Genomic DNA, 26,250 nt, shown 5'->3' with positions numbered 1-26,250 from the left:
TACAATCCCTAAGTAATCAAAAAATCTAAGGATATGTCTACTGATCAGTTATTCCATTAAAGGGGGGTGGGGGGATTCCATTTGACGCCTTTTCGTAGCATTGTAGCTGCTTCTTCAGGAATGAATTATGAGAGTAGTAAGGTCTAGACAAAACAGGTAGTAAAGACAATATAAGCAAACAATATAAATTATAATGTGCCTCAGGCAAATGTAAGAATATACATATGTGTATACATACATAAATAAATATATTTATTTATATGTATACACATCCGTATGCACATCTAAATTTATGCATAACAATGCATACCTAAATAGCATCAGACATGTGTTTTAAACATTAAAAGTTAAGTTTATCATTATACATAGATATAAACATAATGGTGCATACAGATGTATCAAGTTAGTGGCAAAGGGCAAAATCAAACAGAGTATAAAATCAAAAAATAACCTAAGGTCCATTCTTTCAATCTGGGCTTGCAGAAAAATCAAGGCAGGATGTTCCAAGATCAATATGAAAAAGGCCTCAATAGTAATACCAGGTGCCCATGATAATAAGGAATATAGATAGTAAAGTCCTTTCAACAGGCGTTGGTTGGTCTCCCAAGTGTGTGAGCTGTTGGCAGCCTCTTAAAGCGTACCTAAACTCCACAATCCCACTTTACATAGAAGGGTGGACTTTTATGCACACAGAAGCCCAGAATAACAAAATTAACAGAAATAAATAACAAAATTATTACATTATAGTAGCAGAACATCTTTGAGCAGAAATTCATCTTGCATAAGTGATAATAAGATAATAAAAGCAAACATAAGAATTGTGATAATATTATTAATGTACAGTTATATGAAACCATAATATAGATAAAGGAATATGTAAAACCATAATATGTACAGATGAAACCAATTAAGGAACATCATATATGATACTATATAATCAGAAAAAAAGGAGAAATAAAAATCAATTGCAAAACATCAACATCGGTGGTGATAGGTATTTCTGTGTTTCATTCATTTCTATCCCTTACAGGGTATGACAATGTACTCCCTAAATTTCACTCCCTCTAGTGGTAAACTGCTTATATGATGCATACATTATCATTTTGGTTCTTTACTAAGAGAAGCACGGAAGCTTACACTGCAAACTCCTTCTGAAAATTCTAATTGTCCAGGTTATATGTTGCCCTTCATTATTTTCTGAGACTAATTTAAAACCATTATGCAAATCAGGAACGTCAGAGAGAAGTCTGAATTTAACAGTGTACTTATTCAAAGTTTTAGGACTAGTATACATTGCTTTTTGTCTGCAATGAAGAGCTTCAACATCTATTACTGGATATCATCTATTTTTGCGAGTTTACAGTCAAACTAATCCCTTGACTTGCAGCAATTAATGGTGAAGTCTGAATTAAAGACAGAGGATCCTAGCTATGAAACTAGGATTTGCCAGTAAGCATTGCCAGCCCTGTGCTTTGCACATGTCTACTGTAATAAGTACAATGTTGGAAGGGAAAGTGTTATTTACTAAATCAACTGAAAAACATAGGCTTTGTGAGCTATCACACTCTGGGTGTAGAGTAGTACTAAATGTAACAAAGCCAGTTTTCAACTGTCAAAATATGCAATCTTATAATGAAAATAAATTAATAAGCAAACAGACCAAAATAAACAAAAGGCTACAGCAGTATTAGTTTAAAAGCTTTACAGCAAACAGAGAGCAATTCTTTGTCATATCTATAATAATAAAACCCCATCTGTTTAGCTCAAGTTTTTCCCACAAGTTTTGTGTGCGTATTAGTCATGTCTGTGTAAAAACTATGCCTATAGAATCCATAAAAAACACATATTGTAACATGTTATCATAAGAAATACATTAAATGAATGTGTAATTGTAATGTAAAATTATACTGGTGTCTTCATAAAGTATTCCTCTAGAACAGCATTTCTCAACATTTTTTACCCTTGAAGAACTCTTAAAATAATTTTGTGGTCTTGAAAAAATACCTTCCTAAATTGATGTCCAGTGGAATATATATAATGGTCATGCAGTTGGCTCCACTAAGTGATGTTAGCCCACAAAGAGCAGCTATAACAGTAGCGGGAACAGTGTAGCACAGAAATACTGGGCGTTAGATCAATCCCATTACATCAGGTGTAATGTAAGCTCTTGACTAGGGTTGGAAACCGTGAAACAACAAGAAGCAAGGATGAATGGGGCTAAGTGAATTTGGGTGGAGACAAAATCAGCAGCATGATAGCTTGGTTTCTAATCCAGGGGTTACAGAACAGTGTGGGTAACAGGTACTGTGTGGGCAAAAATTTTCAAATTGGGCTAGAGATAGATAGCTTAAAAAATTGTCATGTTTCCCTCAATAATTTTCCAGGGTTTTTTTTATTATCCTGAGATACAACCACACCATATGAGTCACTCTTTATCTGAAAAGAAATGTCCCTTGAGTGACCTGGTTCTAGGGTGGTAAAAACATCACCAGAAAAACCCATAGCTGTACAAAAAAATGTCCAAACTGTTGGAATTACTTTTTAAGATTGATTGCTGAAGAAAAGTGGAATAGACATTTCGGTGATTAACCGTTGAAAAAAATCAGAATATTATCTTTTGGAGATAACATCTAAGCAACTGAGTATGGACATTAAAAGTTAGAAATCTTTTTGTCCTTGAGCACATTGTTGCATACTGATGGATGGCATGCAGAAAGAATTTCACTACCAATAATCATAATAAAGGTGTTATAACATAAACTGCATAGGTCCTTCCTTATCCTTTTTGATCAGAAATTGTTTTTAAGGATAGAAACTACACTGCAAGCATTGTAGCACAATAAAAGTAGTTTACCATGGAATATTAATAAAAAGAAGAGAGGTAAAATGACAACAAAAAGATACAGTAAGTAGTAATTACAGCCAGCAGACAAAATAACAGAATAAAGGTCTGGGGAAAGGGAATTAGGAATTCATTGGAAGGGCAGTACAGAGAAGAGTAATAGCTGGACCAGAGGGTTCTTGGTGAATGTTTTTGCAATGAGCCATGAAGTCAGCAAGGTCAGCAAATTTTTGTATAAAAATTTTGCTAAGTCAAGGTTGGAGAGGTATCAATAAAGGATTCCCAGACTTCAAAAAAGTGTCTGTGTTTCCTTAAAAGAGTTTGCCTCACGCTAATTTATGAAAAAAAATAGTTTATCCAGACAAAGATTTGCTTTTTTTGTGGGGATTCTGATACAGCTTGGAACATCTGTGACCTTTGGTGAATTTATTGGAAAGACATTTATTGATTATATAAATTGCTTACATTTTACATAATTTCATGTAGCTGTTTCAAACAATTCTTCCCAGCACTGATCCCCTTTTACACTACAGCCAGACCTCATGAGAATAATTTATCTGAACTTTAGGGATGCCCTGATTCAGCCTTCCTCCATTAAATCTGTATTGTAATATCTCAAATATATATTCATGATCTCAATGGTCCCCTGGGGGAAGCCAAAAGGCGAAATGCGTTTGGAACTGTGAGATACCTCCTAATATATGAGTGATAATGCACAAAAAAAGTACATCATTACCTTGTATTCACAAAATTGTGTTTTTTGATCAAATTAGTTGGTCTCTGTTAGAGTCAGGGCTTTAATGAAATTGTTCACTATATTTAAAAGTCTATCTGTCCCTATTTCTTCCTGCTTACATTCTTTAAATAATTTGTTTCTGGAAGGGGGATGAAAGTTCAGATTCCCTCAAAATGGAACAAATAAGCAGGATCAGCTGTTCAACTGGTGTTTGTTCCAGGTTATATGCCAAGTAGTTAGAATTTAGTATTGAGGATTAAAAATGAATTTTTGGAGTAAAAGTTATTCATGCTTATGTATCATAAATAGTAGATAAAAGTTCAGAATAGTGTTTTGGTCCATAGAGTTATTGCTGCCAATTATCCAATAAAAAGATAACTGGAAATGGGATTACTCCCTTTGTTTCTTAATTATGGTCTTTTCTGTTTTGAAAGGCATTGCCACTGAAGGATTTTTAAATACAACTACTCGGGACAGCCCCGGAAGCTATTTCCAAGAAAAGTCGACCATTGTGCAAAGAACTAGTCACCAGTATTGTTTTAGTTGTTTCTGCAACTGACCTGTCCCATAACGGACTTACCACGCTTTGTTCTTCACTGTGTGAAGGAGTGGGCACCCCTTAGACACTCCTCACTATATTTTCCAGAACATTGTACATATCTGGTAGTGGTCTCCAATTCCAGTGCATATTACCGGTATGTTAGCATTATTTAGTATATAATATTACAAAATTTCAAAAATAATATTGCTACCGGTAGTAATCTGACAATGGACTAGTTACATTGTGGCACTACCACTCTATTGATAATGAAAGAGATTTTTGATCAAATCAAACTATGTGTGAATATGCAGTCTGGACTACTTGCATCAGCAGTAGCTGTGCACTCCTTTTATCTTCCGTAAAAACCTTTGCACTGCTACCACAAGGATTGCTTTGATATAAAACTATTTTATGTGCTGTAAACTGTACTCTGAAGCCAAGCAAATATTTACATTTTGTTGTATTGAGACACATGCCCCTGATTGTAAAATGTATAATAGCATATTAATGATCTTTGCTTTATGCTTAGAATTACAAACTTTATATTGAATAATTCAAATTTTAAATGAAACTAGTGAAAAAATCAGTATTGCCCTCCATATCACTGCTCCTTTGTACAGCAAAACTGTGCTGGGAGAGGAAAGAACACAGGGGGCAATTTTTACTTCTGGTTCAATCATGGAAAAAGATAGTTGGCAAGGTCTGGTAGATTGAACAGCAGACTGGCCTGAAGCAACAGATTTTTCTAGTCTCATTTGGGTTTGGATCAATAATATGTACTAGTTAAAATCGGTTCAAGAGAAACAAGGTTTGTTGTGTATGACCAATTGGGAGAACCCACTGATAACCAATTGATAAATCAAGCAAACCAGGTGGCCAAATGCTAAATCTTTAGCGCATTTGCCCTTCTGTACTACCAAGCCTGGCTCTGCTGTCCATTAGGGCTGGCTAGAATAAATTACAAATTTCTTGGCAGTTAAACAAATTATTTGTATTTCAACTGTGCAAGAAACCTGAACTAAAGTTCCACTTTAAAAATGTACGATTGGACAGGGTTTTATTGCAGAAAGGGACAGACAATATCCCCCTGCAATAAAACATACTTACCTGGCTAATCGCTCCCTTCAATTGTCAAAATTGCTGTGACCCAGCTTCCCCTGATCCTGCCAAGACTGAATGAACTGAAGTTATGTCATCCCGGCTTGGCTTAGAGAATATGCTCAAAATTTGGCACAGGGTGCCATATAACCTAAAGCCTGTGTGGCTATATGAAAAAAGACTGAAAAAAGATTAGGGCTATGGGCTATGTTCAGCCTAGCACTGAGATAAGCAGTTCCTGTGTGGTTTCTGCCAGCTGGCACCCTGCCAACTATTTGGTCTCCCTTACTGCTATGGGTTCCTAAATGACCAACTTTGAAACATTTCATAGGGGGGCGTTACTAAACTGCTCACTGCAGCCCCCATTCATTTACTATGGGCAGTTTAGGGTTGTGTAGAAGTCATAACCACACCGTAAACCACACAGTAAAATTGTATATTTGAGAGTTTACTCTGTGTTTAAATTTTTTTTTTTTATTATTATTGCATATAATTTTTTTCCTTAATATGGCTTGATTAATATGAATAGCATTGCATGATAGCAACATCCCAAAACAACCCAACACAAACCAGGATTGAAAGTGAAATTTATCTATGGTAAATGTATCTGTCTAAGCCTGAGGTATATATATATAAGAAAATAATTTTCTTTATTAAGTGGATAAGTAATGGCTGATATTCCAGAAGCACATTTAACAACTTTACAGTGCTGTTGGCTTTTGTTCACATATCAGCCAGCTAGGTTTAGTTATCATGAATTCAAAGCTTAAGAAAGTGACAAAAAAACAAAACAAAAAAATGCATCACTTCCTTAGAGGCATACACTGTGTTTTACATATCTAACTGCAGACATTAGATGTTCACATATGCAGGCATCATACAACCACCAAGAGATCTTCCATACATAAATGTTTTCACAATCATTTACCTTTATATTAGAGAAATGTCCTTGCCTAAGAGGAAAGGTGAGCCAGGGGATGTCTAATGAAGAGAGGTGTATGGTCATTGCCTCATTCAACTTTGTATAAAAAAAGTCATGTGACTGATGTGTCTTGTGACTGATGTGTGCTAATCATACTGTCATATTAATAGAAGGACAATGGGACATATAGGTAGGGATGTCCACTGATGACCTCGGAGTAGACACTGGTCATTCAGAAATGAATGATCAGACCTCCAAATGGCTTTCTTAAATGTCATCTAAAATGCACAATAACTATTTCACACATACTGACCAACATAATTTTATTATTGCCTATAGATAGCTTCTGCATTGTCAAACATTTACCAAATGCTTTGTTAATGATGGCTTTCAGGGTTGGTACCCCCCCCCCCCCCAGTAGAGGTGATCAGATGGTTGGAGTCCATTCCAACTTGGATCCAATATGCATTCCAATCTGGCTCATTATATTAGGGATTCTCATTTAGGTTGGTATGTAGGTAAATTAGGTTGGATTTCTGATTTCTTAACTGATCTCAGTGGATTCAAGTAAACACTGAATTTTTGTGTTGTAAGCACCTCTACCCCCTGACAACCACCAGCCAACTGAAACACTGTTGGCAGCAGCTCCTAGATGGTTGCTTTTGTGTATAGTTCTTACCCTTAACAACCAGCAGCCAATAGGAATGCTGCCTGCCATTTGCATTAGCAACTCATCTGCTGCAGGTTACTACTTATAAGGCAGGTAGCATTCACATTATATACACTACATTAAACAGGACAGCAACATGCATGATGTATTGGTGAATACGTAACTGCACTAAATTGAGCAGTTTTTTTTTTTTTTTTTTTTTACATTTTAAGCTTTAAATCAGTGATAAAGCCCATTGGAAGATAAAAAATGTAAAATACTCATTTCACTAAAGACTTTGTGGTTTTTCTTGGTGGCAGCAGTTCTCTTGCTGGCACTTACCTGCCTGTTTACAATTATTTACTTAAGTCTACCTCCCCTCTATGACATCTTTACCTGGTACTTTTCTAGGTTTGGAATCTTTGTCCATTAGGATAGGCCCGGCTGGAATAATGTAACTTCCATGCATGCACATGGTGATCTGTACCTGACAGCTAGGCATGCACAGACTGTATTTTTATTGGAGAAGAATCAAGCACCTGCCTGCTCACATTTTTATGTTTAGCTCATCTTTAACACCATCAAACATACATTCATAAATTCTCCACTGTTCTACAAATTTTCTAATATGTTTCCCACAAACCTGGCTCATGTTAACTTTGAACAAAAACATGTTACCCATCCTCTTAGATTGTAAGCCCTTTCATGAAGGGGGTGCTCTCCTCCTCCCGTGTCATTGATTGTATCTGGCTGTCATTTGCAAACCCTATTTAAAGTGGTAATTTCATTAGAAAAAAAAATTATTTTTACTTTTGAGTTATCTTTTAAAGAGCCCTTGATCCCCAATACGATTCCAATTGATCCAATGCCCCTGCTTACTTCTTCTTTTCAGCTCGAATGGGACAGCAGGCATGGCCATCTGCTTTCTTCTTCATCCAGCTTCTGCTCATGTCACTCGATCTCACATTGCGCAGGTACAGATTGACATGTTCTCCTAAAAAAAAAAAATGCAGATCTCACTGTGCGTATGTATCCCAGGAGGCTGCAGGTTTCCCCTTTGGTCTTCACTCCCATGGTGGCAAAGAAAAAATAAAAAAAATATATAAAAAACACATTTTTTTTCATTTTATAAAGATGTGATGATGGATCCACTTTCATGTACAGTGTTGTGTAACATGTTGGTGATTTAAAAAATAAAGTTTAATAATAAACTAAATCAAAAATGTATTATTTATTTACCCCTTGGCAACTAATATATTCGACAGTCAAGTAAAGGGGGTATGGGACCATATTGGACAATCCATTGGGGGTCTGGATAAGAACCCCTGATCTAGACAATACAATCAGATTGGTAAACATTTAGTATAACTTTGCACTGGTCCTGGATTCAGATACAGGAGTTGTCATGCTGTACAAGCTGTCAGTGTCTACTTTTCTGAGTGTCCAGCCCTGCTGTGCCGCATTGTTCATTGTGTGACATCTGTCTCCACCTTAATGGCCCCCTGTCAGTGTTAAGGATCAGCCATGTGTAGTACTCTATGTTGTGTTCTACTTGTGTTCTTGTACTCTCCCTGTGCCCTTCCTGTCTTGTGAACTGACATGGCCACCCCCCTTGCTCGCTCCCGATTTAGTAGTGAGCTGGGAGAGGGGAGGGTTTATAAAGCCAGGAGCAGGGGGAGGCGGTGGCATTGCATCCTAAGCAGAGGAGTCAGCTGAGTGGAGCAGTGCACAGACAATCCTGCAGCATTAGGGATCCAACCGTTGAGCGCACAGGATACAAATCTGCTTCTTACTTTCTGAGCCTGCACACTCTTTTATATAGAAGGATACCCTCGCTTTTAAGGATTTCTTGGCCAAATGGATATTTTGTATTTTTAACTGGAGCTTGTTTGTAGAAGAAAAAGTGCCTAGAAGTAAAGAAGTCTATTCTGGAATATTTCTCATCCAGGCCCATTGGATACAAGGCACCTAACAGGTACTGTAAACCATGTATGCTGATACAGACTATTTAGGGGGGGAATGCTGAGAAAGGGGTGATGATGAGCTTGGAGAGAGGACTTTCCACATCCAAAGTAGTGATCACGCGTGGTGGAGTTTCCTTGCGCTCCATTGCTTCCCTGCATAGGCCAGTGCAGGCATTGCAGACGGATGGGACGTGCTCAGCTCACGCTGCCCCCCTTGGTCCGGCCAGTCACACACTGGAGGTTGTGTTCCTAGAGATCGCTGGGCTGCCGATGTCCCCTGTTCATTCTAAGTTTGACATGTGTGAGCACTAGTATGACCCTTCTCTACAGATAGCGGCACACGCCTGCCAAATGTGCCAACTCATGATAACGTAAAGCCCCGCACATCGCTTAGCAGATGGTGGGGACACTCATGGGGCTGTGCTAATCCTTTCCACGTGTGAGCTTCAGTCCACGAGCTCGCAGTTTGGTCACACTGTTCATATGATCGCACTGCGACTTGAGTAGCAACATGTGTTCTTCTTGCTACTTGTAACACAAGCGGTGTTGGTTTAAATTCCCGGAGCTGCCCAATCTCCCCCCCCATCTGCAATGTGAGCCTGAGGAATGGGGAGGAGGTTAGTCTTTTGGCTGTGTCACTAGACTTTGGGGGTGGAGAAGAAAGTGAAGTTCACTTGTTTACACTCTTCTTCTGGCTCATACAGAGCCAATGACTTAGTGAGAAAAGAAAGGTTCGATGGTTGGAGGCCCAGGGGAAAGTTAAAAAAGTTTAAAGGTTCTTTATATTATCAATTTTTTTAAAAGAAAGTTGCCTGTATGTTGCTACAAATACGTTTCTTAAGCATTATAAAACCTTAAATGGCTATTTTTATTTAGATATGTTTCCATACTGGTCCAGTTTAAGTTTTTTGAAACTCTTAAGAACATTTTTGTGAAGCAGATGTAAAACACGAATGTCAGTGTGAATGATTCTGATACTGTGAATTCAAGACAACTGTGGGCACGTTGTATATAAGCCACCGTGCACCGTTCCATGTTATTACATCTTCCTCCCACCCTCACTTCACATGTGGGCTGGGACTCTAGGAGAAAGCGTTCTTTCCCCATCAGAATTTTTTCTTTTGGGGGGGGGGGGGGGTGCGAATGGGAGTCTCCTAGATCTGACTGGTTTATTTTAAGCAAATTCAATGACACTGCCGGCTGCCAAGGATTCTGCAGCACCCCTCTGGAGAGGGGAGGAGAGAGAGGAGGGTACTGGCAGTAGGGAGCTGATACGATGAAAAATACAAACCCACGTGAAAGGAGAGGCTCAAAACAAACGTGCTTTGGTTGTTGCAAGGACAGAACCTGCTAAGTTTATCTTTGTGTTGCTTGATCAGCATTCTAATAAAGCAGCATTTCTTGGCTCCAGTCCTCAATTTTCCCACTAGTTCACATTTTCCAGGTTTCCTCTCCTTTGCTCAGGTGATTAACTTATATCTACTCTCAAAAACTTTATAACACTTAATTGACCCTCATTCAGAGAGGCTGTACCACCTCACCCCTCCAACATGGAACCTCCTAAATATGTAGTGATGTATTTTTACCAGCTGAAAGTATTTCAACCAACCTTCATTACCATTGGAAGTGAACACCAAGGAGTGGAACTGATTATTTTTGCTCCGTTATAGGCCATGTCAAAGATGTTCTGTTCCTCAAACGAATGTGTCTCCACTTTTCTTGCTTAAAATTCTCAGTTGCTTGATCAAAACAATATCTAATAGTTTTTGATATTGGCAATCATCTTGCCATAGTGATGTGACATGCGGACAATGCTTTCTGAACATTTCCAGGTTTGACTAAATATTTTTGGCGCATGCAGGCGGTTGAATCAAATGGCCCATGGGTCCTTAGTACTGTCAGCTTGCTAGATATCACACCTGTTTCATCGGATTTAAAATTTAATAAAACAAGTGCAATTTGTTGCTTTTGGAGGGCTGGCGTTGAGAACAGCAATGCTAAAGTATAGAGATTTTTGCATCTATTTTACAGGAGGATGGGGAAAGTGGAGAACAGGGCTGTCACTCTAGTTTTCAAAGCCCGGGTCACGTTATTTTACTGAGAGCAGTAACTTTAATAAATTATGGTTTACAAAGTCAGATGAGTCAAATAATATAAAATTCTGGCCTGTGTGGCCTTGACAGATTAAAACTGTACAAGCCTGGTTTATACATTATATAGTGCCACCATGGTATACAGAACTGTACATTAAATAGGGGTTGCAAATGGATAGACTGTGTCACAGGAGGAGGGAAACCTGCCCGAAACAATGTACAATCTAAGATGTGGCGGAAATAGCACACTATAGGAGGGTTTCCAGCAGCATACCTAGAGTTGTATTCAAGATAAACCTAGTGCTTCAGGGTCACTAATAAACAAATTTCAAACACTGTTCAGATCACATATTCTGATCTGTATATCACACATTGTTAACATCAGAAAAAAAGATCATTTTTAGTTGGGCAAGGCCCATGTTTTCTGTGCATTTGGTGAAAATGGCAGTTAGCGCTTCATGCTCTAACATCTTTTTAGTCATGACCAAGAAGACTTTGCTTCTTTCCCTTGGCAACATCCGGTCATCCAATTTTTGTGATGAAATTAGCTCATCATTTATTTCCACTGTGTATATTCTGGGCAAAATAAAACCAAAATAATGCTGCTGTTGTACTTTGGCTGCACCTTTTTGCTCTTTTGCATCTTTCTCTATTTACATTTAACTTGGCATAGCTGAAATACAATTTGTAGTTATTTGCATTGTACTTTTCATAGTAAAGTCATGTTTTAAACATCTTCTGTGCTATATAGTAAGCAAGGTCATCCTACTTACTGGTTCAGCTAACTTCTGACTGGACAGGTGATGTGTAAGCATAGTCAAGCAAACATGTGGTCATGATATAGAAGCTTTTCACAAGTCAAACATGAAAAGACCACTACAGCCATGATAACATTTATTAAAAAAAATACTGAAATAAAAATAGCATTATGATGGTGGCAGTGATTCACCAAAACACAATGTCGTTGGCTTGCCCCCCTCTTTGACCACTGGCCGATGACAATACTATGCTTTCTGTGGCTTTGGCCAAGGAGAGATGGTGTATTGGTGAATGAGTTGCTGCTTTCCAGTTGCAGTGTTAGTACTGCTTGGCTGTACTGTTTTCACAGTAATACTGTTTTCTACATATGCATGTGGTAATGGGGGGTCACAACAGTACAGGTAATATTTTATTGCAATTTTATTTATTCAGACAGATCCAATGTGGTAATTCATGTTAACGCACTAAGCAACCCTGAATAGATAGATCAAGGACATAAACAATGATTAGTGTGCAGTGTTGCAAATATCTCTTTGAAACTATAAATGTTTCCTACCTAACCAGTGACACAGGGATTGCAAATGAACAGATAGACAGTGACACAGGAGGAGAGGACCTTCCGCAGAAGAGCTAACAATCTAAGAGGAAGGGGAAGTATCACCCTTTGCACATCTGTCCTCCCTGTACCTACCTACCCCCACCCCCTCCCAAAACATGTTTAATTTGTTTACCTCTGTATGCTTATCAGTAAGTCATGCTGCTGTCAGTCCTGGTCCTTTGACAGGCTAGTATTCACCGGCACAATTTATCGGCAGAGCTTACCTGAGACAATTCCCTCAACTGACACATTTTTGTGGCCTAAATAGCAGAAGGGTTAAATGGTCAATTAGGTTAAAAAAGACATTAAGTTCAAGGTATGCCAGCTTTTATCCTTGTGGTGCCTTTCATTTAACATGCATAGTGCCAAACAAGTTCACGTTTGTCGTGCTTGTATAGGCTTTAAACAAAAATATTGGGCTTTAAACTATTTAGTACACAAAATCATACCAGACACAAATTGCTTGCATGTAGTTGCTGATCTGGTCTTTACCCCTGTAATACCATCTATAAAGCCACCTTAGCAATGACAGATGCTATATTTGTGTCACACATTGATTATCACTTTTAAGTGTTATGTGGGGATACATTATTTCAGATTTGTGGCATAAAACCACATGGGTGGCTACTCCCAGGCTTCACATTTTAAATGGTAATGTGTCCAGGAGCATTTTTAAGAGTGACCTGCGTTGATTGTTGTGCAACTGCAGTTCAGTTCACCTAACAAAGTGATTATGGGCCACCCCTGTCTTAAACAACTGCAATGCCCTTGCATTTACCAGTGTTCAGCTACTGCTCAATGTTTCAAGAGTTACCAAGAAATCAATGTAAGTGGCCAAGGGCAGCCAGAAGCTACATGTCCAGTCTTGGAATGTATGGCAAACCACTTTGTAGAGGTTGCTTTTGAAAATACTAGAGTTCTCTGTTTTGGACAATTGTTTTCACACACTATTTTGATTTGTATGTGCAGGGTCATGCAGACCTCTGAAGTGGTGGTTGTGTGTACCACATCTCTGGACTTGATTTATGGCTTTGGTGGTCAGATCTAAAAGAAATTTCACTGGCTGATGACAATTAAAGCTGCACATGTGGTCAGGTGTTGGCATACTGCAGTTCACTGACTCTTGTGTGTAGAGTTTTGGCTGTAATTTGGCTATGCCAGTATTGAGCATGTCAATATTAGGTTGGGTAGCCATGTTTTCAAAGAAAGGTAAAAGACCTTTCCAAGTAAAAATCTGTTCAAAATCATGCTGTAGTACAGAACAAAATTTGGTTAAATGTTCACTTAAATAGTCTCCCTAAACGGCCTCAAAAGTCTACAATGTGAACTTGGGTCGTTGCGCCCCCCCCAAACTAACCAACTATCGCTCCCTAGCATACAGTATAAACTTCTTCTTGATGTGTGGTTTAGATAGTGTTTATGAGCAAGTTTAATGTCCATCTGGTCAGAGGTCACCTCTTGCATAGGACTGTTATGAATTCTGTGTACCCTTGTCTTTACAGTACTGTTACTTTGCTGCTACAGGACTTTTACAGTGTCACTAGTAACTCAACAGCTTTAGTGTAAATGCTTGTTTAGAGTTTTGCCCATGTTTCTTAAAAGAAAATGCTGCCCAAATGTTTTCAAGGGGATGTATTGTACACTAACTTGCATTGTATTTGCCACAACATACCTGGTGCTTCTGGGAATAAAGGTTGTGTGACTGCCTCCCATGATGCATTATCTACCATCAGCAAGGACCTGAAAGCTTCTCTAGACCTGGATGTTGACCTCCTCAACCATTTGTGAGCATGGGCACAATCAGGTGTGGGGTGTACAGAGTACTATAAGGCAGGTGGCTTTTGGGCTAGTGTACATAGACTTGTTTGCTTTTTTTCTTGTGAATCTTGTCTTTGTAGAGGAATGTTGAATGCTGTGTGTACATGCAATTGTCCACATAAATTGGTGTAAATACAACTTGTAGGCGTACCACATGCAATTAGGTTTTATTTTTCTTTAGATTACTCTGAAAAGCTTGTGTACACAAACTTTATACATTTTGTGTGAAAATATGAGGTCTGCCCCCCACTGATAAAATGCAGCATTCAGGGAAAACATAGTGAAACAGGGCTGAGAGTAGACTGACCTTATAACTGCCTAGGTAATGCATAAGTAAATTGTGTGTATCCATCGATTAGGGAATCATGAGGATTTTTTATAGGCAATAGGTTGATTTTCTAGCTGCTCTATTGTGTTAAGAAATAGTCAAAAGCACCAGCAGTCATAGATCACCTGCAGCAAAGAGTTTTCAAGTAAAAACACTGCAAGATATATAACTTGCATATGTATGATTTGTGTGCTTGTGGTCTTAATGCTTGTTCTAAAGTATGTGTGGTTTTAAATTCTCCTGTAAAAGGCATTTTTGCTTTTTATTACAAATTCCTATAGGCTTGCAAAATGTGTGCTTTGCCCATGCTTGCAGTCATCAATTTATGCAACCGTTAGCAGGCATGCACATACCAAGGTGAATTACTGGCATAGAGTTATGACTAGATGATATATCAAAATGGCTAATCTGCACAAAACGTGCTGATTGCCAACCCTCCATAGGGGAAAATAATTGGCATTCCTGACAAAATGGGGAAAACAATCATCTGGTCTTGAAAATGCAGTACTGGCTGTTAAAATAGCTAGGGAATGAAGGGGTAGGATAAACACTCTGTACAACATTTCATAAGAAAATTATCATGGGGAGAATTATTTGGTGTTGATGGTTAATTGGAGGCCTATTTACATATTTAATGTGGGTAGTAAGCCTACCAAATACTATGCAGTACCATTTATTCCTAATGATATTCTAACAGTCCTTCACTGCAGGGCAATGCAATGTGGGTTGCTGTGAGATATCACCGAAAATGGAGAGATTTGGAAAAATGGAGCATTTGAGAGCCCAGCCCAAATGCTGTTCATAGTGTGGGAGCACTTGGGCATACACATTACACAAACTTGTGCATAAGCTCCTTACCCTACATGCTGCATTCCAAAACCAGTATATTCTCCACCATAGCTTTAGTGCTTAAGGCTGGCAGGAGATTCTACTGGACAGGGTCAAAGGAGCAGTTTTCAGCACCCAGCCTGCAGTGGTATGTGGTTTACTGGATGGGAAACCTTCACAGAAGAACATTGCAACAAAATAACCTTAGGGGAGTGAACCTCTATATATCTTTAAAAAAAAAAATTGGTTTTATTGCAATGTTTTTTTTTTTTTTTTTTTTTTTTTTTGGGAGGAAGAGCTGATGTCCATTGGCTAATTGCTATTTATATTGGCTAATGGCTTTTACAAATGGTTTCAGTTTACAAAATGTGGGGGAAAACGCCTGCACCACTTAGCTATGCTTTTAGTAAACCACTTCAGAAGCCTGGCAATTTACTGCATTTAGGTGTTAAACACAGGCATAATACCACTAGTCTTAACATGCCCTAAATCTATATCTCATAAAAGGTGCAAATGTAAAGTACTATATTGCAAATTTAAATAACTAATTTTGCAGCTCCTCAAATATTCATATTGCCAATGAAGTTTACAGAATGTAGCATATGAATTTTCATATTCTCATAGCTCTCTTTTGCATCATGTCTCCTGCTTCATGCCAGCAGTACTGGAGACTTGGTGGCTTTGCATGAATCTTCTATTGTTAATAGTGGCTGAATTCTATTAATCATCCGCAAAAGTTGTCATAACTAAAGGTTTTACTTCAGATTTTTCTTTAACAACATTTGTGGTCAGCCAAGCTTAAGGTGAGCTCTGGCTTGCAAGAAAATGAGGGGGAGAAGGTGCTCCAACTTTTTATTTTGACCCCCCCCCAGCACACTTGTTATCCATGTCCACTGAGCTAGTAGCTCCTGCTGTGCTGTCTTCCATTGGTGTTCCTGATAGGACAGATTGATGAACGACCAGTGGCAGTGGTCTCACAGCCTAAAAGTTTATAGTTCAATAGAAAAATAGATATTTAATATTTACAACTGGTGCTCGCTAACAATGTTAGTAATCGTATTGGATAAGTTTATAGAATCTATGGAACTCAAATATGAAGTATTGAACCAACAATACTAGCAATGTCAACTGAACTAACACAAAGAAACTGACATACTGCTGCCACTGCAATTCTTATTTGGGTTTTTGTTGTGAGTAGATTGAATTCAAGCCCCTCACCACTGACTGCCTGACAGAATGGTTGCTGCAACTGTGCACTGCCCATTTGGGTTTGTCTGGTTGAGTTGCCTGACCCTTAAAAAGTCCTTCCATCTGACTGAAACACATAGGGGACCTGTTACTACACATTACCAGACCAGCTGCCACCATACCACATGTCAGTAGGCAGCTATACAGGAGTGAAGGATTAAATACACAAACTTTATGCTTTGATAGCACATGGACAGACAGGACAGGGTGACAGCTGACACTTCAGGAAGATGTAAGGCGTGGGGTTTAAGCGGTATATAAATTGACCTTTAATGCTTTGGTGCGCATGTGGTAGGTCTAAATGGTAGCTTGGTCTATGTGCATATATGTGCTTGACAACCTATTAAGAACCCTAACATGCCTGCAGCAATATTTCTTACATATAGTACATAGAGGCTAAGAGCATGACTTGCACACTGCCATATCTTTGCCTGGAACGTTAAATGATTATGAAATTATGATTATGAAAGACTTTTCAAGTCTTCTGTGAACTCTGGTACTGGAATGTAAATTGAGGGAAGCAAGTTGATGGGTGTTTCATTAAGTATATTGGCATTGAGGGTGGATTATTTTAGGTTGGTAGAAAACATATGAACTGTTAGAAAGTGCAGTTGTCCAAGAGGGTCTTTTGATGTCGGTGAAGGCTACTAGAGCCCAGATTCAGGGGACTGTGCATCTAGGTGTGAGGGTTAAACACTTCTTGCCTAGCATTGTGGATATGCATGGCACATGCACTTGGGCAGAATTCACTACACCCTCAACTGTAGACACAGAAGCATAGTGAAACCCAGTGAAGCATTCCCCAAACACCAGTAACAGAGAGGTATAACCTTGCTGAATAAATATTAACACAAAGGCACTGTGTTTTAGTTGGTAGCACTTGAATCTGTCACACATTCTGGTAGCAGAAAATGTTGCAACACAAATATTTACAAATATAAATCACTGTCTAAACCCAAATCATGTGTGAGAATTTTCTGCATCTTCTATGTGGTAACTGGGTTATAGTGAAGAATGGAGGGGGGGCAAGCTTCCTGCCTCTTGAAACTTCTTGTCGGTTTTTAACTTGATGGGTAGCTACAGTATTTGGGATCTGCAGAAGGGAACAGGCCTATTCTATTTTTCTTTTTGGGGGGTGGGGGAGTGGGTTTGCAAAGGAAGGGGGACTTGTTTTAAGGGTTAAAACTGTCTCAGTGACTTAAAAATTACATGGGATACAAGGACAGGAAACAGAATCTTCCAGTGAGGACAAGACTGCAGTAAAAGGGAAAATAAAATTTTACCCAGTCTGCTGGGATAAGCTCGGACTGGTGTAGCGGTGAGGCTTATTTACTCAGAGAATGGGGGGGGGGGTGGCAGTTGCTTCCCTCATTTACCCACAGAGAATGTAGCAGAATCAAAATTTACCAAAGGAACACTTTAAAAGTTAAGGAAGCCCATATGTTCTGACGTGGCAGTTGATTTTTTCATGCTTGGCTACAGCTTTCTTTGTTAGGGCAATGTACTGTTAAACAGAAATGCCTAACCCAAACTACCCCTTTAGTTTAGGGCAACTGACATTTGATATAACAAAGTTGCGTTTCCATTTCGGTCCTCAATTTGGCCACCTGAAGTTGTGCTGTAGACTGTTTGTGTATGTATATCTATCCATCTCTGGTCAAGCATTCTTTAACATTGACATGATTTTATTTATACAAGCAACAGGTGTTTCTAACCTTTTTAATATGATCTTCACATTGCTTATAGCTACAAACATGAATGAGATGACCTGTTTTTGCCAATTGTTCATAAAAATGTAATGTTCATAGTCTGAGCAAAGGCGCACAAATGATCTAATGGGAGAAACTTGGATTACACAGTATTGGGATATCTTGTAGCTCATGTAGGCTACTACTGTGTAGGATGCGTTTTGTGGCCTTCTCAGCTTTGTTTACATATAACTAATGTAAATATCCCCCACTAGGCTAATGTTATACCTTGCAAGGATCACGGAGTTCAGACACTTTGGTAGTGTCAAATCCTTATCTCCTTGTTTACTGCTCTTTCTCTTTGGCTATGTCACAGATTTGTGTTACTGGCTACCATCATTGCATTGCTGATTTAAATTGTAGAGGAACTGCAACAGTGTACCCACAGAAAGCAGATGCTGCAGCTCTATGTTGTGTACCCTGTACAGATAATAAGTCTAATGGCAAGGAAAATGCAATTTGGATGCTTGTTTAGTGGCAATTTGTTAGGATCTGTAATACTTGTATTCTGTCTCCATGAGATGGGTTAGGTCAGTTTCTCCTGGGAAAGCTGATCAGTTAGGAATTGGACATGTACCTTTCCCATTAATTTACCACAAAAGGCCTTCCTGGAAAAAAATTCCGCAGGCTGACAATTGGGGCCCCCAAGGGCTTATGACAGGTGCCCTTTTTTAATCGTGTGTGTGTTTATCGCTTGCAAAAATCTCCCTAGGCCCATTTTAGTGGGTAGAGTGCCCGGCTGCTGTGCCCCTTCGCCTGGCTCTCATCTCCAGCTCTAAACAGACAACAGAGAGGCTGCTCTGTTCTGAGATGTTATCCATTCAGAAGATTCCAGCTGCTAAGAGCTGGGCAGAGAGCACAGCTGGAATGAGATCAGGACACAGGCTTTTCCTCCCCCATTCTCTAGCTTGTGCTGTGGTTTCTATAGTAAAAAAGCTGCCTTTAAAAATTTCCTTGGCCGAGTGGGTATGTGTAATGGTGTCATACCTGTCTGATAGCTGTGTGTGAATGCTGCATGTCATTCTGCAGCCTTACAGCTCACTTGTATAGAAACCTTCATATCATGGTGGTAAAGATTGCTGTGTAAATCCGCAGCCTCCTGGGATATTTGTGTACCATATCCCAGGTGGCTGTGGGCTGCTCCTTCTGCACATGCCCCACATCAGGAATGTATCAGGGGCATGTGCACATGCCCGACATCAGGAATGTATCAGGGGCATGTGCAGTATGTGTAGTAAATGTGTTTTTTTTTTTTTAGCTAATATGCTAATAGCTAATGTGAACAAAACCACACTACAAGGGATTACGCTATTGAAACATGGAACAGTAGGAATTTGGATCAAAATACACAGCACTGAACAGTTTGGGCATAATAATGGAAAATTCGACATACTAACAAGCTAGACATTGGAAAGTTGGAACTTTACATAGTATAGGGTGAAGGGTAGAACACTGACACAATGGGGGTTACTGGATACCTATGGCATAAACAAGAGCACTAAATTTGCCGTGTCTAGTACCACCCAGCTACAGCATGCCAACACACAGCTGGAAAAATTTCTGGGGTGAACAATGGGCTTGGTTATGTATGGGGCAAATGGATTTTAGAGTCTGTTGCAAGTGGTAGCTTTAGATGTGTCAAGCCTACAAAATGCACCTGGAATTTTAATATTTTTATGAATGTAATGTTTGAGTCTCACTCTTCGCTATTTAGATACTTGATGTGCTGCATCCAATAGCTCTGCTATTTTAGTGTGCTGAGTCAGGAAGGGAATGACTTTTTAAACAGGCATCTGAACATATTTTTCCAAATGGTTGCTATGGTCAATGGCCACAAAGTGTGCTAATTAATGTATGATCCTTTATATTCTGTGTAGTAGTTGATATGGTATGTTATAAAGGAAAGGTAATATTTGTTTTTGTTTTTTGTGGAGACTGCAGTATTTTTAAGTTTAAGACTCCTGGTCTAGAGATATTTCTACAAATTTTCCATAGTAAACTAAAATTTACAGCACTATAACAGTTCAAATTTCCTTAACCATTCATTGTTTGTCTGGTTAATAAAAAAACATTCAATACATATTTACATTATATGCAGCATTTTAAAAGAATTTACTTTCCCACACCCCAACTGTTTGTGTCAAAACTATGTATTTCACAGCAAAATAATTCTCTATGGATTTAGTATTTTTTTGTGCTGTGAGTTCTCATCAGGTGCCTTTGTGGGAAAGTTGCTGTCTTAGAAATGGTGTGCCAGCTTCTAAAAGTATTTTAAGTGTTACTGATTTTTGTTATAAGGGCAACTGATGGTGTTTTGTGGCACTACTGCATTTAACATTTATTTGACCCTACATGGGGATGGATGTAAAGTCTTGAGTCAGACAGTCTTAATGCAGACTGTATTGTGCATAATTTGGAACTTCTATGTGCGTTTGAAAATCTAGTGACTCACTGGTTGTAAACAAAAGGTCACCAAGCAACAACATTTTATAATGCATTTATTTTTTGTTAAAAAAAAAAACTTTAGGTCTTCAGTGAAAAAAAAATGTAGACGAGTACTCAGGTTGCAAAACATGAAGGTTAGGATCTTGTGATGTAGACAGGAATGATACTGTGGGTTTAGATGCAGTTGCAATGCACTCACAAGTTTTACAGCACACCACAACAAAGATGCTAATGCTTTGTGCTTTCAAAATAAATGGGCTACCTAACAGCACTTAATGCATGAAATACACTGTCCATGAGAATGGCCTTTAAAATGGAGCAGGTTATCCCATCTTGCAAGTGCTGGGCCTTTAAAAAAAAAAAAAAAAAATTCTGATCTTTCGGGACACTAAAAAAAATCATGGCATCCCGGAATCTATTGTAATTCTAATATGACTGAAACCAGAATCCATTTTCCCTTGGTCTCGGACAGGGAGAAAAATACAGAATTTTAAAAGTAGCACATCATGTAGTAGATCTGCCATGTGTATACAGAGCAAGGATATAGAATGTATTTGATTCTTGCTGGGAGTGTAAAACACCACATAGTACTTTGTGTACTTGTTCTTCAACAGGACCCTGAATAGTTGCAGAGTGAAATGGGTGGCAACCTTTTTTTTATACCCTAGATGACTTATTAATGCACATCATTATTTCCTAAATACACAGGCTTAGAACCCTTAATCCCCCATGTAAACATCCATATTTTGATCATCCCCTTTAAATATTTGTTTTTGTTGCTTTGCACTTTTTTGGTGGCAATTTTATAATCCCAAGAGTGCAGTGGTGGTTGGCCCTTCTTAACTTGTGGCTGTCTCAATCTGTGAACCAAAAAAGTAAACTCTTGGCATATGAAATGTATGAGACAAAATAAAGTGGAGAAAATAAACCTTAACTCTGTATAGTTATAGCAGATTTATTTAGTTTATGTAAAGGGAAAAACTTGTTTTAAATTTTTGGATATTCCAGGATGCCTAGATCCTCTGTTTCTAAAGGTATATTCCATTTTTTGTTTTCCTTGGAGCAATAGGGTGGTGGGATCCACTATTTGACTGCATTTGGGGATGAGGCCCTGAAATTCCTAACTTTTCCTCTTCCTGTTGTGTCAGTGTTTTTTCTGACACAACAGTACATACACGATATACGGTACTTATAAAGTTTAAAAAAAGCTTTTCTGGGCATGCTTTTAACTGCACTCATAATCGTGACTGAAAAAAATGTTTGGAAATTACCTCCATGAACTATTGCAATGGATCGTTGGCAGATTGCCAGCTCTCAGTTTATGGAATCTGAAACAAGCAGTCATCATAAACAAGCACTCATTCATCCCTGTATGTTTAAATATAATTCTGAAAGTACTTTTACTGCTTGTTTAGAATATGTATAGACTTGAACAATGGATAAGCCAGAATCTGTCAGGCTCTGTCAGTTTAGTTATTATCAACAATTGCAAAGTTATCACAAGCTGTTAAATTGCATGCTTGTGTGGGTTTTCTTTCCTCAAATAAGGATTTTGCTGACTTCCTGTGAGATGAACAGGAAAATCTCTTTAGACCTTTTAGCAGAACAATAATTTCAACAAGTAAATTTTAAACCCTGCAGTTAAGTATTCACAATGATTACATATTTACCAGTAAAAATTTTGTCTAGAGACAGGATCCCTTTAAAGTTCCCAGAGTGTCAGTTTCTTTGCTGTGCCAGTTGCTTCAGAAGCATTAACCTGACACATGAGGTCTGTAAATTTTTTTGAAACTCTGAAGCCTTTAAGTACTGTAAATGTATTGATCTGTCATCCGTATACCAGAACAAATCAGCAATGAGACTCCTTTATTCTAAAATTTATATTCCTAAATTTCAAATCTAAAACAAAAAAAATATTTGGACAATCAATATCATAGACTGCCAAAGTCTTAAAATATGTATAGTGTGGACCAAATGGCTTATCCCACACATCCAAGAGCAGAGTTCTTTAGGAAACTACAGACCAGAGAGTTAAAGATCAGTAGTTGGAAGATTAGTTAGAGAGTTAACATCAACAGTTTATTAATAAAAATTGGCATGGCTTTGCAAAGAATCTGAAGCTGGCAAGTAAACCTGCTCTGGCAAGAAAAAGTTAAAACTAGTACAAATGGCATCTATCTGTTTATAGCATGCTTAAGATTTTGACCCCCTCATACCTCACTAGTGTATAGAATTGGTAAATTCCACCTGAAATTGGATGGAGGACTGTCTTAAAGACTATTTGGAAAATAAATGATTTTTTTTAACTGGTCTAAGGTTTAGTGGTGTACCCCAAGCTTCAATGTTGCCACCCTTACTTTTAACATAATATAGCTTGGGGGAAAAAGTGGAAAGACAGCGGCAGAAAATAATTCTAGCATCACATAAAACCTTTTATTTCAGTTTCTAAAACATATACTTCTTAGAAACATAATTGGTAAAAAAGGCCATGGCAATGTTTAACCATGACTTTATAAAAGAGTCCAAGATGTGGGTCAGTACTGTACTTATGGTCTCTTCTGATGTATGTGTGTATATATATATATATATATATATATATATATATATATATATATATATATATATATATATATATATATATATATATATATTAGTAGCATTACAGAAAATATATCTTAATTATGTAATATACATTAAATCCACAAAATAGCGTACCTAAAATTTAAATGTACACTGGCTGCAGTTTTTTTTATATCAACCTGATAAATCAATGAGAAAATAATGGTAATGGTTTTGTTTTATAGTTTAAAGTAATGATCAAATATGATATTAATCAACAATAATAAAGTTAGATAAAAAACATACCTCAGAAGATGTGTTGGATCTTGTAAGCAGTGTTAGGAATACTATCAAAAATAGGGTAGGGTATTCCAAAGAAGATGGGTTAATTGAGAGGTGCTTCTGAGTATAAGGAAGAATTGTCCTAAGATTAAATATCTTTAGAAAATGAAATAGAAACATTATGGTTAGGTGCCTTAGTAAAATCATTACATAATGTTGTGTGAGGTGGTACTGGGGGGGAAAAAAGCTGGTGACAGCTGTCCAAACCAGGGCTCAGGCTGCCAGGTGCTCATCCTTATGGGTTAGAAAATCTAATTACTAAGTATACTGCACATGTGTGAATTGCCATGCCTATCCTGTTGATTTATGCTACTATTTGAAACGGGCTACTTCCGTTTGAGGGTGAATAAAGTTTGGGATTGAGAAAAAAAATACAAATAAAGATACGTGAGCATGGGCTGGGCTTGTGTGCGAGTGCATACACGGTTGTGATTATACAAATATTTAGATAGTGATGCTAGTGTAGGACCAGCCTATTGCTGGGTGGGCCCTAATGGTCACGTCAAACCTCTGATGCCTTCACCCGCTATAGCATCAGAGGCAGAGCTCTGAATCAACGGATCCTGATCAGCCCAGCACGGTTGATCAAACGGGGGGGGGGGGGGGTTAGGGAAAGATGAACCGTGTCTCCCTGAATTTTAGAGAGTGTCCTTTAAAAGCACTCACTATGGGGTGCCCCTGTCCCCTGTAAGGCATTAGTAGGTGAGGCAATTTACATGTGAAAAACTATATAATAAAAAAATATAAAGAAGCAACAAGGTTACTCTTCAAATTATATAAAAAAAGTTATTTAAATGAAGTGTGTGTGTGTGTGTGTGTATGAATGTCTATATTTTAATGAAAAAATGATGTGTTATTAGAGGTGTTAACAATGAAATAAAAAGAATGGGACCTATACTATGTATACTCATTATACAAATTGTATTTGAAAAAATAGATTAAAATAACACTGTAGATACACATAATACCTGTAACATTAGAAGGGTTAAGGCTGATAAATGGGTAAGTATACATGTACATATATGACATATCAAAGTTGGGTACCATATTAATATAGTTACCAGTATACTTTATTATATAAATCATAGCTAGTGAATTCTTAAGTCATGGATATAGATATCATAAATGAATACCTTCTATCTCAAGGTGTTATATGCAATGCATAATTTTGTTGTGTAGATATACAGTACATGATCGATAACAAATTAGTATTTATTATTTGTTCTAATTTGTGTCAATATAAATTATACTGGTACAATGGTTGTAGACAATACCTAAAATCGTAATGATGTCAACTCATGTCTAAACAAAGGTATGAGATACCTCACATCAGAGATAGAGGTGATAGAAATAATAACAGTTTAGAAAATGGTTTAAACGACAAAACGTTGTTTAATCCAGGTGAAGAGGTAGCTTTAGGGATAGAAATCCATTTAGTTTCAGCTTGAAGTAAAAGTTGGTCTACACATCCCCCTCTAGGTTTAGGGGTGATATGTTCTAAAACGGAAAGAGAGTGCAGAATTATCAAAGTTGTGATGTGTTCCTACATGGAAACTAATCGGGGTGACCATTTTGCCTGTACTAATGGAGTACAAATGTTCATACATTCTCTTCCGAAGTGCCCTTTTGTTTTTTCCTACATAGAATCTTTTACAAATACATGTAATGAGGTATACTACTCCTGTTGTGGAACAATCAATATGTTTACTGATTTTATGTATTTGCTTATTTGGCAATAAAAATTCTTTGTTCTTTAAGCCAAAAGGGCACGGAGGACATCTACCACCTAAAGGTTCCTGGTGGTTGTGGTAGGTTTTGCTGTTGGGATGTATAATGACTACAGATCAGATTATCTTTTTTAAAGAGGCAGATTTCCTGTAGGTGATAGATGGGTATTGTAAAACAAATTTGGATGTCTTTGTATCGGATCTAAGAATGTGCCAATGTTTTCGTAGGATATTGGAAACTGCTTGGTGTTTGTTGTACCTTGTAATTAACCTAACCAGTGTGTACAAATTATCTGTTTTAGTTAACAGCGAAATACAGTTAAGTGTTAGCTTTTTTGTATGCCTTTTTGAGAAGGTTTTTACTATAACCTCTTGCAAGTAAATCTTTTTTGCAGGCCTTTGGCTTCAACTTCAAACTTATAATCTGTGGAGCAATTACATCTGATCCTGATGTATTGACTCAAGGGGATACTTCTCTTTAAAGGTACTGCGTGTTCGCTATCTGAATGTAGCATTGTGTTACCTGCAGTGTCTTTTCTAAAAAGGTTTTATCGATGGTACCTTTGTGTGATGAATAAATACGTGTCTAGGAAGGAAACTTTAGATTTACTGAAGTACATGGCAAAAGCCAAGTTAAAGGTATTTATAACTCGCAGAAAAAAAATTAAGGAGGGCCTCTGACCATGTCCATATGAGGATGATATAATATCATTTTGATATGGAGAAGATATTTGTTGGATGGATTGGAGAGGAGTGGTTTTCCCATTCTCCCAAATAGATGTTCACATACGATGGTGCACATCTTGTGCCCATTGCGACTCCTTGTTGTAGATAATGGGTGTCTTTAAACTTAAATATGTTTTTTGTTTAAATATATTGTAGCAGATTGAGGATGAATTCGTTAAAGGTACTATTTTGGCATCCTCTCCTTCTGATAATATAGCTTGGTATTAAAGGTCACTTATGCTTGCAGATTTTGCAAGGAACAATCGCAAGATTTTTCAC

At 37.9% G+C, this 26,250-nt stretch overlaps 1 protein-coding gene across 5 annotated transcripts in view; it reads left to right on the top strand.

Annotated features, from left to right (window-relative positions):
* Positions 1 to 8,467: 8,467 nt before the first annotated feature.
* The window catches only part of GRB10 (growth factor receptor bound protein 10), a 97,840-nt gene continuing 80,057 nt past the window's right edge, over positions 8,468 to 26,250 (top strand). For 2 of the 5 annotated variants that reach the window (XM_072412118.1, XM_072412117.1), the window contains exon 1: positions 8,470 to 8,763. The gene's annotated coding sequence lies outside the window, so the exon portion shown is untranslated. Of the gene's footprint in view, positions 8,764 to 26,250 lie in introns of all 5 variants that reach the window. The other 3 variants (XM_072412120.1, XM_072412116.1, XM_072412119.1) reach the window with 3 other exon arrangements.

This window comes from Pyxicephalus adspersus, chromosome 5 (assembly GCF_032062135.1).
Source record: "Pyxicephalus adspersus chromosome 5, UCB_Pads_2.0, whole genome shotgun sequence".
NCBI lineage: Eukaryota > Metazoa > Chordata > Amphibia > Anura > Pyxicephalidae > Pyxicephalus > Pyxicephalus adspersus.
Note: the sequence above shows the minus strand (reverse complement) of the source record. Positions and strands in the feature narration are given on the sequence as shown.